An 8906-nucleotide genomic window follows, 5' to 3' on the forward strand; every position below is an offset into this window, starting at 1 on the left:
AGCAGTTTAAGACCCAGGTCCTATTAGTACAGAGGTGAGAAAGGAGCTAGGGAGACAGGATAGAAAAATTAGTTATTAATCAGGAAAGAAGCCAAGCTGTATAGTGACTGGGTCTTCTGCATCGCCCCCACCACGGTCCCAGTTCAGGTGCTGTCCTCCTGTCCCCCTCACAGCTGTACACCCCCACACAGCTGCCAGGCTCTTGCAAAATCATCATCCCATGAGATCTCCCCACCTAAAAGGCTCCAATGGCCCCCAGCCTCCCCCAATGCCCATAGTGGGGAGGGGTGGTTAGAAAAATGGGCTTTGGAATCAAGCTGCAGTCTCCTGGACCTGGGACCCTGGGCAAATTGCTTTTCTTCTTGAGCCTCAATTTCTACATCTGTGCAGCAGGGTGTTGTGGCAGTTAAATACGATCAGCCATGAATTCACTAAACATAATTATCACTTAATAATCGTTCTGCGTGATCACTGTTCTATTACAGGATGCAATGCACCCCCTTTTCCTGCATCCAAAGCCCTTTACTGCTACTGGCCATTTCACAGCCACTCTCCCTAAGTCACCCCAGATTCTAGCCAACCAAGCCTGGCACCTCACTGTCTCAAAGTACATTATACATTTTCATTGTATAATGAAAATTCTTTGTGCCTGGAAAGGACCAGAAGCAGGCAAGCTTGTGATTAAGAACAAGGATTACAGTCCTGCTTCACTAGCTGTGATTATAAAAAGATTGTCCCTACTTCTATCCCCTTTCCTCCAGCCCAAATGCCATCCTCTCCCTGTTGCTTGCCTGAACCCAGGCCTCCTTGGTAGGGTGCCATCCCTCCTTCTCTAGTCTATGGAAGAACTTATCATGTGGATGTTGGTTCCATGGCCCATCTCCCAGATGTCCCGAGAGCTCAGTGGCAGCAGGACTCAGATTCCAACTACATCTTTATCGCCCTGCATCCAGCATGGGACCTGGCTCCCTGGAGGTGCATGGTTGATGGGGGTTGGATTGGATTGAAAATTGCTGTGACAAAATGAGGTGCTCAGTTGGGTGTTGCAGGCAATTAAGGGCCACAACAGATGTTTGCAAACCACTGTGTGAGCAAGACAAGCAAGATGAGATGAGAAGGAGGATGGAAGTCAAAAGACACACTAGAAGTCAGAGTCTGACTACTCTCTTTGCACATGGAAGGAAACCAACATGCAGAGAGGGGAAATGACTAGCTCAAGATCACACAGCTAGTAAAGCGTGGATCAAGTATTAAACCTGAGTCTGCGGACTCCAAAGTCTCAAGCTAACTGTGCTTCTTCCTCCCCTGTAAGCCTCTAGAAAGGCCTTCTCCCTGCAGATGGGGCCCTAAGGTTGTACCTCCTGGCTGCTGCTGCTACCATAGGCAATGTTTGCAGTTGGAGCAGAGCTGGGGACTCCAAGAGGGGTTGCCACCCCTTGCGGCTGGCTGCCTCCTGGGAGACTCTAATTGGAGCCCCCAGCCCCAGTGGCCTGGTGAGAGCTGCCCAGCTTGGATCCCATTTGACCTCTCATTGGCTCCCGGAACACCTGCAGGGTTTGCCCAGTACAACCATGGGCCTTTCCTGGAGACAGCGCTCACAGGGTCTAGTGCCAGCAGCCTCTCTTGCACTTCTCAAAAAGAGCGGCAGGCCTTATCCTTGTGGGGAATCGTCCTGGAGGATATTGCCTGTTGGAAATGGGCTACTCTTACCCCAGAGGTGGGGCTTGGGATTTCCAAAGGCACCCCACTAGAGATATCAGAGTAGAATGGTTAAGAGCATGAGTACAGGAGCCCAGTTGCCTGGGTTCATGTCTTAGCCTTCCTAGTTCCTAGCTGAAAGACCTTTGACAAGTCATTTTAACCTTTATGTGCCTCAGTTTACCTATAAGTAAAATGGGGGGATCAGTAATAGAAGTTTAATATACATAAAGCATTTAGAGCAGGCCTTGGCATGTTAGTAAGTGCCTGGCTCAATTTGTTTACTCATTCTGAGCTCTCCTTTTTCTTTCCTTCTTCGTTAATGAAAAGTTGGGATTATTTTGTGTTTTTCTGTATGCAGCCACAGAAGAAAGAGACATGACTCCTGGAGTTCATTTCATTTGCGGATGGCTCTAGTAAGCACCAAGATTTATAAAGCTGATTCTTTTTTCTCTGGTGGTTGAGGTGGGGTGTCCTTTAGCTTTCTCCTATGTTCTGTTTTTGGAGGCATCCCAAAAAACTGATTTCTCGGCTCTCAGAGGCTGCAAGCAGAGGGGAAGAGCAGGAGCCTTCCTGAGGAGGCCAGGAGAATTCATGTCTATGCAGTCACATCTCTCCCCCTTTGTAACCCAGCAAGCAGGCTCAGACAGGTCATAAGGCCACATCTAAAGGCTTTAGAGAATTTCACATGAGCCAATGCCTGAGAGGTACCTGCTGGGTGATCAGATACCACTAGACTGATTCAGAGGACCTGTGTTAAATCCTGTGTGACCTTGGGTAACTCATTTGATCTCTCTGAGCTCAGTACCATTATGTGCAAAATGGAACTAATAATAACTTTAGCTTCAATATATTTAGCACTTGCTGGGCTCGGCACAGTGCTAGAAAATTCAGATCCAGTCCTCAAACAGTGAGATGGTTACTATTGGCCCCATTTCCTGATGAAGAAACAAATACCTGAAAAAATAAGTAACTTACTTGAAAGTCACACTGGGATATTGTGAAGATTAGGTATTCAATAAATGCTCCTGAGAAATGCACTTGGGTCTGTAAATTACGTTTCAGGTATGTTGAGGCAGCTGAGGGGTTTACACCAAGATGTGGAGCTGCTTTCCTTCATCTCTTGACTAAGTGGGTACAATGGGCCGAGAGTTGCGGTGGTGGGGGATCTGTAAGGATCATACTATTTGCATGCTGTGTGACCTTGGGCCAGCCACCAGCCTTCTTCGGGCCTTTTTCTTCATCTATAGACTGCTAGTGTAGACCAAGTGTAATGATGTGGCATAGAACAAGTCTATACCAGGAAGGAGGCTGCATAGCTCCTGGCCCCAAGCCCCACTGGTTGAGGGTCCAGGGATGAGGGCCTGCCATCTAGACCTGCAGCTGTCTGTTTTACCTGTAGCTTGCACCCTGGCAAAGATTGACTCCTCAGCCCCTGACTGGGCTTAGGCCTCTAAGGCTTAAATCCTGAGGTCTTTAAGACCCTGTCCAGCTGACCCTTCTCCATCAGGCAATGCATGACAAGGGCTTCCCACAGCACCTGTCATCCACCTGCACAGTTCCAACTTCCCTCTAACCTTCTGCGTCTGATCATCAACCATTAATTGGTCCTCACATTTATACAACGTTTTTCAATTACAAAGCGCTTCTGCGGCCATTCATCTCTTTGAATGGCACTCTAAGCTGCTATTTATTGAGCACTTCCTGCCAGGCCCTCCGCTTTCACTGGCCTCTTTCCGTGCATTATTTCACTTCAGAGTTTCACAACAATCCTGTGAAGTAGAGGGGTCCATATTTACAGATGATAAAACAGACTCAAGCAAGCTAAATATCTAGCCCCCGACCACACAGGGATTTGAATCAAGCTCCGTGAAATAATCAGGGTCACCCCTACTCTGCAGCTCTGTAGCTGCCTTGTGCACCTGAATCACTGGGACCTTGTTAAAATGCAGCTTCTGATTCCATGGTCTGGAGGGGGGCCTAAAATTCTGCATTTTTAGCAGGCTCCCATGTGATGCCAATTCTGCCCCCTGAGAGAACCACACTTTGAGTAGCAAGGCCCTGAGTCACTAAGCCATTTGAGGCTCCTTTTCAATAGCCCCAGGCTGGCAAGCCTCAGTTTACTTATCCGTCAGATGGGTGACATGGCCTTCAGCTTACAGAAATGGAATGAGGACTGGATGTTATAGCACCTATAAAATGCCTGGCACACAGTAGGTACTCAGTAAATGCTGGCTGGTAGAAGCAGGCATAGGTCTGGCACAACAGATGCTCAGTAAAGCCTCATTCAATTGATTGAGCCTAGCGTTTTTCTCTTAAGTACAGAATAAACTGCATTATGTTTCCTCTTGGAATGAAGCCAAACCCAATATTAATTTTTTTCCTGAACCACAGTTTCAGAAAGCAATAAAAGCGAGTAGAGTGATTGCAGTCTGAACAAACCTCTGTAATTTATGTAATTACAGAACAGGAGCAAAACAAAGTAGGGAGTGAGCACAACGTCATAGGAGGGAATGGGGGCCCTAACTCTCAGGCCCACTGCTCCCCTTCTGCCTCCTCGTATCTTCATGGCACCCCAGTCACTCCAAGTGGGTTCTGGGGCCAATCCTGGCCCTGGACAATGACAGCCCTGAGGCTCTGGCCTTGGCCTTTTGGCTTCTGCCTAAGTCTCCACCCCATGCAGTGCCTGTCCCTCTGATGTAACGGGACAGAGGAGGATTGTCCAAGTGGCTGCCACATACTCCCCTCCCCCAAGCCTGCCATCTGGCCCAGGGCTGGGCCACTCACAGACAATGTGCCAGCAAGGCCTACAGGCCCCGCCTCCAAAACAGATCCCCAGTGCCGCTCTTTACCACCTCTGCCCTAGGCTGCCACCTCTCAAGTCACCATCATCTCTCAGTCTCTTAATGAACCTCCTTGCTTCCACCCTTGCCCCTTGGCAGCCTCTTCTGTGCAACCAGAGTGAGACTCACAAGTGTAAGTCAGATCACCCCCACAGCTTAAACCCTCCAGTTTCTCCTATCCTTTTTAGAATAAAGTCCGAACTCCTTGCGATGGTCTCTGAGACCTTGTGTGATCTAGCCCCTGCCTGCCTCTGACTAGCTCTGTTTCCTGTCGCATTGGACTGCAGCCTGGGCCTCCATGCTCTCTCTCAAACAAGCCAAGCTCATCCCTGCCTTTGGGCCTTTGCACTTGCTCTTTCCTCTGTTTGAAGTACTGTATCCCAGCGAGTCGAATTTCTAGCTCCTAATTCAAACTGAAAAAATTTTTTGTTCAGGCCAAATAGAACAAGCTCAAGGGCCAATTTTGCCACTCTGATCTAGAGCTTCCAAACTCCACGTTTTCTTTTTCTTACAAGGCATCTCCTCATTCAAAGATTGGCAGAAGTATTCTTTCTGCTTGCTTTGGCCCGTTTTATCAATGGCTTTAGGGCTTGGTCACAGAGAGCACATTGAGGAAGGATGGGATATCATGGGAACATTTTCATCATCTTCTTGTCTCGTGTCTCTTTAACTCCTTCCCAGAGCCCTCTGAATGAGTCATCCTCTATAATACTAATCCAATCACATTATCACCCCTGTTCCATCCCTGCAGTCATTCCCTGAGTTCCTTAGACCGGCTTTCAAGGCCCTTCACAAACTGACCTTCCTAGCTTCAAACCTCCCTACTTTTGTTCATGCCATTTCCCTCCACTTGGGATGCCCTTCCTTCTTTTTGAGCCTGACAAATGCCTAGTCTACCTTCAAAACCCAGCTCCTATGTCCCCTCATCTGGGATGCCCTTTTTGTTTGAATTAACTCATTTCTTCGAGGCCTAAAGTGTCTTATTCATATACCCTTGCAGCTCTTATCACAGAGTATTATGACTAGCTGTAGGCAGAGATATTTCTCCTTCTAGGCTGTGACCTTGTCAAGGTCAGAGACCTTGTCTTATTAATCCTTGCAACCTGAGTGTCCAGCCCAGCTCCAATGTACACATTAGGATCTCAATAAGTGTTTACAATATTGAATCTTTCTGCTGGCCCCTGTTAGTTCACTGATTCAAATTCTGGCATAGTTCAGAATACAAAATGCTTGAAACAATTATTCCATTGCCATTTCAGCACATAGCATGTTCTCAGTAAATACATGTTGAATGAATAAAGGAGTGAATGAGTAGGCGAGTGAATACAGAGGACTTGTCACTTGTGGTGTCACATTAACCTTGCTCTTTTAAACATTACTTTGGTGGAATTCAGTTAATTGTGGCATATTAAGGACCTGGAAGACTGTGGAGCTAGGTGCTCAGTCTGCAGAATATTGTCACCTGATGAGGAAGAACTGGAAGACTCCGGAAAAAGGCCTTGGAAAAATGCCCCAGATCATGAAGTGGTGAGAGGCTTTTCTTCCACCCACTCCGCCAGCAGGTGAAGATGAGCTGCAGACTGGCACTCAGAGCAGGGAGACTGTGGTCTTACCGCGGCAGACCCACAGAGCCACCCAACATGGAGCCACCCCTACTCCACAAAGCACAGGATCCTGTTTTAGAAATGGGGAGGGAACAATGGTAAAAGGTTAGTTCTGCTTCAGAGATCATTAATTTTCTGGAAAGATAGCCAGGTTCCCTTGCCATGAACTTGCATATGCCTGTGCTCTCCATGTGCTGTTTTTCGTGAGAATACGTGTCAGGAATTAAAATTCTCATGCAGCTATCCCCCTAGAGTGCATGAGCAAGGCACCTTCTGGAACCCCTCTATGTAAGCCCTGGATCTCAAGGTTTTTCACTAACAGGGGTCCCTTTATCCTTTTCCTCCCATCATCTAGATTTTCGGGAATTTTTTTCTTACCAGACGTTTTCAGAGAATGATTCTTTTTTATTATTATTAACCAGACACACAAATGTACCACTTCTAGCTAGCCCAAAGTGGTCTGATTAGCTAAACCACACTGAATTGGTATAAAAGGAGCCAAAGCAAAGGACTTGACATTTTTATTAGCTAGTATTTCCCATGGCAACTAAAAGGACGATATCCACTGGGCTTTGAAAACGCTGAAAGATGCTGAAGGGCCTGAATAATGAACTCTCAGTAAATGTTAGCTGCTATCATCATCATCATCATCACTGTTATAGCCTCTGGTAAGCTGTGAATACCAGATTAAGAACCACAATCCATACCAATCCATAGATGGTAACAACCACAATGATGACAATGGCAGAGATCCCTAAGCCCTCACGGAGCCAGGCATTCTTTCACACACTTTACGTGCACGATCTCATTTAATCTTTGCCACAACCTTTTGAGAGAAGTGTTAATATTATACTCCCATTTTACAGGTAAGGATCAAAGAGGGGAAGTAACTCGCTCAGCATTAGTAAGTGTCAGAGGGAGCTGAGATCTGATTCAGCACTGGGGTAGTCTTGCTGCCTTGCAAGTCAGAGTGTCTTCTCAATCTGAATCCTTGAAGAAGCATCAGTCATGTTAATTATATTAATTCATGGTTTTTATGTCATCGATCTTCATATATTGTACATGTTCTAAAAGGAAAACTCCACATAGGTGGCTCTTCTGGATACATTTTCCCATGTTCTGGAGTTCACATGTATGTCTTCCTCATGGTGAGTTCTTCAAAGCAGCCACCATCTCTGATCCCGCCAGGCTTGGCACAGGGTGGAGCTCAACATACTCATGGAAAAGTCGATGGAATAAACCTCCCGAATAAACCTCCTGGTGACCAAGAACTCCTCTTCCCTTCCCCCAACCTTCCGACCTTCCTACCTGCCTTTGTGTTGATGTCAAATGGTTACTTCAAAGGACATACACACTAAGTTTCGCCCTGTAAAACCTGTGCTGTCACTGCGCCTGCTTTCGGGGAGTGAACCAGAGCTGCGCCTGGCTCGCGCTCTCGCTCTTCTTGCTCTTTCTCTCTTCCCAAGTGGTGTTGGGTGATCCCGAGGCCCAGTGCACAGCACCACTTTAAAAAACGTGGTAGATTTTGGTGTTTGCTTTGAGTCTCTATGATAATCAACAAGTAAACACAGAGTGGAGGCCAGAAGCTGTTCTCACAGGCATAAAAAAATTCCTGAGATTGATCAAGTGGTGGTAGCGTGTACACAGAGATTCAAGATTGCTATGGGAATCCCCTGAGCCGGTGTAAGCAAAAATGGGGAATTTCTTTTGTGACTGTGGGATTGCTTTGTAAATTCCGACAGCAGGAAAGTAGCCAGTCTTAAGAAAGCCTGGAACCACAAAGTAGAATGCTTTCAAGACTTTCTCTCCATCTTTTGATCTCTCCTTTCCTTCCTCCTCAGCAGACCAGCTTTCTCTGCTACTCTGAGTAGAAGGCAGTCAGAAGAGAGCTGCCTCAATGGTAACAATGCCCGATCCCCAGGGAAGGAGCTTTGCTCCGCTAGCCAGGGTCAGGTGACCAGCCCTGGTCCCAGGTGATTGGGTCACTTTAAGTAAACATGGCAGCCAGAGCGCAGACAGGTAGATCCTGGGAACAGTTAAAGGCATCATTGTTTCACAGTTAATGACTGACGCCCCCACTATGGGGGTCCACCTTAGCCTCTCCCACTTTCCTGAGGTGGCTCTCTCCCCTGCGTATCCCAAGCTTCCCTGATAGACCACAGAGTTGCCTGCCTCCTGCCATTCCTGATGATTGGAGGTGATCACTCTTCCTGAGTCTAGAGTCACTTCTGATGGTGCCATGCCCAGGCCAGGATCTAGACAGGCGTCCGAGACAAGCCTGTGGGTCGTCCTTGAGAACAAGAAGCAGGGTTGGCAGTAAAGTTTGGATTGTCCGAAGGTGGTCTGGTTCTTCGTGAACTCTAGGAAGAAACAATGGTGTTTGATAATGGGGACTGCATGCAAGGGGCCGGAAGGTGAGTGCACAGCAGACCTGGGTCCCCCCAGTGGGGCAGAGCTGAGGGGAGGAAGCCATTTGGGGCAGGGGCCACACATTGCTTTGGCTCAGCTCCTACATCTGAGAGTTCACAGACTAGTGCTTCACACGTTCCTGTTAGCTCTGAGGGTTCCATAAGTTTATTCTGTGTTATTTTATTAATTTAAAAAATCATACAGCAATTTAGAAATATATTTTATTTACAAATTTTTATAGAAACTTAAAAGTAATTCTTGAAATACAGAAAAGCACAAAAAAAGGAAAACAAAAATCACTTATAAACTAATTACTGGGGATAGGTTAAGGTATATCCTTCAGTGTTTTAGT

This window comes from Pteropus alecto, unplaced genomic scaffold, assembly GCF_000325575.1.
Source record: "Pteropus alecto unplaced genomic scaffold, ASM32557v1 scaffold75, whole genome shotgun sequence".
Lineage (NCBI taxonomy): Eukaryota > Metazoa > Chordata > Mammalia > Chiroptera > Pteropodidae > Pteropus > Pteropus alecto.